The following is a 6,758-nucleotide window of genomic DNA, read 5'->3' on the forward strand; positions in this document are numbered from 1 at the left end:
CATACTCATCACTCTGTCCGACACTCTCTTCACCTCCAGCACACTCTTAACAATTCCTTCAGAATTACCCCTACCCCATTTCTCCTTCCATTTGTACCATGGTAGAAGAGTTTGAACCCACCTCCAATGCTCCTAGCCTTACTCCCCTTCCACCTGGTCCCTTGCACACACAGTATACCTACCTTTCTTCTTTCCATCATATCAGCCAGCTCTCTCCCTTTACCAGTCAAATACCCCTTTCTCACTGGCCAAAAAAACCCCGCTAACATCCGCCTTTTTACATTGACCAAAGGCGGATGTTAGCGGGTTTTTTGGCCAGTGTGAAAACGCTTATAGTGCCAACATTCAAAGTTCCGAATCTCACTTCTACACTCATACCCTTCCTCCTCTCCTGCTGCCTCTGGACATGCCTTCCCCCTCTCCTTCTCCTCCGCCCAACAGTAGCATAGTTTCCACCGGCATCCTGCTGGCCAACAGTACCAGTGGCGGCTGTTGGTAACCCGGGCCTCAACCAATCTGGTATGGAAATCTGGTTTATTATCCGCATATTTGATTTGGCAAAGATTTTATGCCGGATGACATCAAACGAAGACCCAAACTTAGTCACAGATGTGGACAAAGACACTGCATGGATGGTACTGGGTGAGGCCACAGCAAATGTAAGTTCGCGCCGCCATCTTCCCTGACCGGTATTGGGTGAGGCCACTCCAAACGTGAGTTCGCGCCACCATTTTCCTGCACCGGAAGTGGAAAATACTGTATGTCACAAAAAATTATGTATTTAAAAAGAAAAAAATCTAAATTGTCAGCATTCATAAACTTGTGGCTGTTTTATTAAACAGATGAGCCAGAGAGGACACAAGAGAGAAAGAGGAGAGGGATCAGTATGCATAGAGCAGCAGCCAGGGAAAGCCCAAGATGATGACTTATGGATGCCAAAAGATAAAAAATTAGAAGAGAAAATAAAAGCAGAAGAGAGGAGTGTGATTGATAATAAGAGACAAGTGTGTTGGTATGTATAGTTTGGCTCATTTAACAGTTTTGAGTCCATTTTTTCAGACGTTGAATGGGGTACTAACACCGCAGATGTGGTTGTGTGTGCCATAGTAGGCACTCGAGCTGATAGAAGGGCATTTACACTGACAAATGTTTTGCATGTGGCTGGTGTATTCAAGGGTAATATTCAAGGGTCCCTTTTCAGTTCGATTGTCTTTATTACTCACAGATATTATATTGCTCAATTTCTAAACAAAACTTGTAGTTTATCTAAGCTCTTATCGTATGCCCTAATAGTTTGTACTACTAATTAGAGGGCACAGATTTTAAAACCATGGACACCAATTTCAAATCTGAGAGCTTAGCTTTCCACATAAACCTTTTTTTTCCTACTATGTGACTCCCCTTTGCAATAAAGTGAAAGATGCTCATTAAAAGATCGTGACAAATAGATGAAGGCAGCAGAGGTAAAAGGACGGGGGTCTCCAGCCATAAAAAAAGTCAGCCCTTGGCCATACAGATTTTGAAACCTGTTTTTCTGTTATTGTTCAGTTGTAGGTCATTGTCCCTAACTCCTATTCATACCCCTTTAACTTGGCATGGCACTGTATCCTCAAGTACAAAGATAACCTGTGAAATTCCTGCTGGCTTACTTGCAGGGATGACAATTTATTGGACAGCTTGTGACGCAAGCCAGAGGAGAGTTCTTCCTACATGCAGAGTAGCGGCAACAGGTGATCCAGCAAGAAAAAACAAAAAGTGTAAAGTAAAGCCATCAGTACATGTTTTTGGTCAAAATGACACTTGTCAAATTAAACCCATTAAAATACTGTGGTTGAGAAGTAAGGCCATATCTTTAGCTGAGTGAATTGTACGTTCTGTTTATATCTTTAATTGATTGAAGTAAAATTGAATTGACCTTGTCTCTGATATTGGAAATCCATAGACTTACAAAATTTTGCAAGAATTGGTGTTGCATTGAAATGAGTGTGTTCAGAAAATGCTGATTGGCAATGTATAGTCTACCAAAATTTCCAACTGAAAAATAATATCAGTCCAACCTCTCCTTTTCAATACTCAGAGATCAACAATCTCTTCAGCATTTTGCGAATTCGGCCTCTTGGGAGAAGGAAAGACGCCACTTCTGTGAAAGTCCAATATGAAGGCATGTCTGGAGTTTGCTTTAAAGCCATGTGACAAAATCTGAGGCCTTCTGGGAGATTTTGCAGTCTAATGAGACTGAAATTTAGCTCTTTGAACTGAAAGCAAAGCACTATGTTTGCCACAAATCAAGCAGCACAACACAACATCCACGTAACACCATTGCTATTGTAAAGCATGAGGAGGAGAACCTGTTTCACTCAGCAAGAGAACTCTTTTCAGTGTGACGATTCGTGTTCCAACAAGACAATGACCCAAAGCACACAGCAGAAACCAGGACTTCTAAGTAATTTAAATTAGCACAGTTGGAACAAGTTTGTATGGAAGAATGGGCAAACAATGCAACCGCTACTGTGCAAACATCATATAGACATATTGTAGAAGACTGACAGCTGTAATTTTTTCAAGAGGGCCTAACCACAAAGTACTGAGTCTGGGGGGACTAGTGAGGTCAGCAAAATGTTTTTTTTTCTTCAATGCACTTAAATTTGGAGGTTTTAACAAGAGCAAAATGTAGAAAAGTTCAAAGGGGGTGAATACTTTACGAATGCAAGTCTTAGCTGTACCAAAGGAATTGATAAAGCTGATTGGGCCTGTCCTACCCATCCCTGTTCTGATGATCAAGTGATAGTAGTATTGAAAAAGTCCTCAGCTCGGTTTCCATACCATGACATTGAACAGTATGCTTGGCCTCGCTCCAAAATTCACATCTCCTTTAATTAGCCCTCATTCCCCAGGACAATCTATTCCAGGCTCTAGTAGTCCAATCAGTCCTCCATTAAAGGTCCCATTCTCAGCTGTCCATATTGTTTCTGTCCCTGACTTTTATGATCACGTGGGCTCACAAGAGGCACCTTGCCTCACTTAAGGTTGAAACTGGAGCTTCAGCAACTTGGTTTTCAGACGAGGTTGCTATTGTTAGTGTTTGTTCTTTAGTGAGGGTCCTTTGAGGAGGTGTTTAGTAGCCGAGCCTGCCTCCATGTGTCCTCGTCTCATCTTGCCCTTTCTCCTCACTGTCATCTAGACTAGAAAGCAGTCAATGGTTGCTATGTGGGCTCTCGGTCTATACTGTAGCTCTCCTGATGAACTGCTTCAGATAAAGGGTTTCACTGCTGATGAAGCTATGACAATGCGGTAGAACAGAGAAAGCGCAGGAATAATGGTATGATTTTCGTTCTTTTTTTGGTGTTATTTTAATGATACATAATTTGTGAATTTTGTCTTGACCTTCTTATGCTTCATTCCAAAAATGCAAATCCATTCTTCTGAACCATACAATCATTATAACTAAAGGGAGATGGAGGAAACATAAAATGGACACTTTGGATGAAGTAATTTATGCAGAGGGAGATCATAGGTGGGGTGATTACTCTTGTGACGGAATTACAAAAAGTTAATCACTATCTTCCTTGTTAAACTTTTAGCCCCTACTTAGTAGTGATCTAACATTGCAACATTCTAATAAGGGTGGGGGGGACTGTGTTTTTGTTATTGTAATTGGCTAAAATCTGTTTTGTTTTTTTTACATTATCTGTAGGGCCATTGGTACCAAGGATGTCTGCTTATGTTTGTGCACTGCAAAAAATAAGCTCACCAAAGGACATCTTGACTTACTGAGAGTTACTAAAAAGTAGATTACTGATACCTAAATTTCATTTTGTCAATGATAAAGTCACTTTTCAAGATTTTGAAATAAGTGCATCTGTCTTGGCTCAATATTTCTTTTTCATATTTCTCAGAAAATACATACTATGCCTTCTATTGTAAATTTAAACTGAGTGTGCTTTAGAACTAAAAAACTATAGGTTATAAAAGTGGTGTAATACTAGACTATCAATTTGTTAATGAAATGGTCTTTATTTTATTCACGAAATCCTTTGATGAAGATGCTCACATGCATAGCAGAGGAGGATTATGTGAATATTCCTGTTTAATGCAATCTGTGAAAAGGGTTATCACAGGCTGAAAAAAGATGTCAGGAACTTGATCCACTGGCATAGACAGACTCTCATCTCACAACTGCATTATGTCAAAGTGTTTGTATGTGTTTTAACAGAGCTGGTGATGGGATGAGGACTCAGGCATCATGAGACTGCAGCACATGGAGCACAGACAAAATTGGGATTTTTTTGAGAACAGTGATGAAAAATAGTCTGGCCCTGGAGAGGACTTTTGAAGAACAGGCAGGCTACAAGGTACAGCTTTTATAACTTTAGAGTGGGTTTAAATATCTGCTCTTCATTGAAGGACATTTATATGCTCAACATGAATTGGAGTGGTAGGCTTGAAGATTATACGTATGGTCACTGTGTGTGTGTGTGTGTGTGTGTGTGTGTGTGTGTGTGTGTGTGTGTGTGTGTGTGTGTGTGTGTGTGTGTGTGTGTGTGTGTGTCCACAGCTAATCTCGCAAACTACTGGACCTATCAGCCTAAACATTTTTGTGCACAGTTATAGCATCCTCCTCATCATATTCATATATTTTGTAATTCGATTATAATTCCGTTATCCTCTTTCAATGTTGTGTTCTGTAAATTGTGTACACACAACATCCATTGCACGTCTGTCCGTCTTGGGAAAGTGATTCCTCATCTGTTGCTCTCCCTGAGGTTTCTTCCTATTTTTTTCTGTGTTAAAGGTTTTTTTTAGGGAGTTCCTTATCTGATGCGAGGGTCTAAGGATAGGATATTGCCCTGATATAAAGCCCACTGAGGCAAATTTGTGATATTTGGCTATACAAATAAAATTAACTTGACTTGACTTATGACTGTAGGATGAAGAACCTCTTGTGGTTGTGGGGATTAAAAACCTTCGAAAAACGTTTGTTCTTGCTATCACCACTCCCTCTCTTCATTCCTCACTAGCTCACTCGACCAATGCTGCTCTCTGTCACTGCTCAAGTCAAATGTGTGCATGCGTGTGCATGCACAAGGGTCTGCCTAGGAGGCTGCACATCCACAGACTGACAGGCAAAATGTTTTTGTTAGCTAGAATTTTTGGCTTGAGCGCTACATATTAAAAACTTTTTCCCCCATATTTCCTGTTCAGTCAACTTGGGCGCGGGACAAAACTGTCAAAATGGCAGGGAAAATACTGGTTTTTCTCTGTCCATGTGTGCATGTATCTGTCAGCTCATCTCTCACACACTCAGTTTCCAGTTCGCGCACACTCAGTTTCCAGTTAGAGCCCTTAGTAAACAAGAGGAAGGATGGTGACAGCAGACCCCAAATTTATCAAAAAACAAAAAACAAAAACCAAAAAAAAACACAAACAACCACTCTATACACAATAAGAACACTTAGTGAAAAAACCCACGTTATGGACTGAACTTTCTTTCTTGGGCTACTGTAGAATGTTTGTAGCAATAACGTTAAAATATTATCAGTATCATCCATACGTCACCATTGGCATAGTGTTATCTTCATATCATATCATTAATTTTATGCTTTGCTGTATGTGCTGAGACCAGCCCCATCATAGTTGTATAGTCTTTTAATTGATGCCCCCCCTGCACGACTACTTGAGAACTCAAGTTTTTCAGGAAAGGAGAACTCAAGTTGTAAAATAAAATTATGCACACGTGTAACCCCTAGTCCAATGCTAATCTTGCATACTACTGGGCCTGTCAGCCTTTTTGTGCACAGTTATGACTGAATGATCAAGGACCTCTCGTGGTTGCAGAGATTCAAAACCTTTGAAAAACCTGTTTTATACCACCACTGAGTACTAACTCTTCAGCTGGTTTGTTGCCAAGTCCGAGCAGCAGAGAAGGGGAGATGCGCCTGGCAGGGATCTGTACTCGTTGCATCACATCATATTTGTTTTGTAATCCAGGCTTGCAGCGTACAAACGTCAGTGATCAACATGAACATTATCTAGAAAAAACAATAAAACAAAAAGAGCTCACAGTCAAAAGACTATACCCCCCCCCCCATCTAACCATGTCCACTTGTCTCAATTACTCTGCTCCCTATAGTCATACACAGATGGTGTTATCTCCCCCTACCAAGGCCACAGTGCCTCATGTTAAAGGGCCACAGGGGGAGACTTTAGTTCTAAACTCATTGGACCCAGGTAAATAGGTAAATGAAATAACTGGGAAAATATAATCCCCCACTCATCAGATAATTAATCAAACAACAATAATTCCATGAAAGCGAAAATGGCTCCAACAGTCAGTGTTATCTTTATATCCTACTACATGCATTAAGCACAGATTATCTTTCTTTAGGGATATTTGTCACAAATACTGAGGCAAAAAGATTAAAATCCTTTTTGCATTCTCTGCAGCAACCTTTACTTTATCCCTCCCTTAATATATGTACACGTAAGATGAGGACTGGGGGAACTTTTCAGACCTTTGCAACTCTTAAGATGGGCTACTTACAGATTCAGTTCTATTTTGATATATAGCTAAGATTTTTTACTGTATTATTCACTCTAATGAGGAGCATTATTGAGGTCTGAAAACGGTGTTTACAAAGTGAAAGGATATTTAAACTTTAGTCAGGCAGCATAAATACACATTCATCATTGGTGGTCACTCGGGGCCAAGTACTGACTGTCCTCCTTCTAGGTCCATGTGGGTATCCTTGCGGGAGGAT

Source organism: Lampris incognitus, chromosome 14 (assembly GCF_029633865.1).
Source record: "Lampris incognitus isolate fLamInc1 chromosome 14, fLamInc1.hap2, whole genome shotgun sequence".
NCBI lineage: Eukaryota > Metazoa > Chordata > Actinopteri > Lampriformes > Lampridae > Lampris > Lampris incognitus.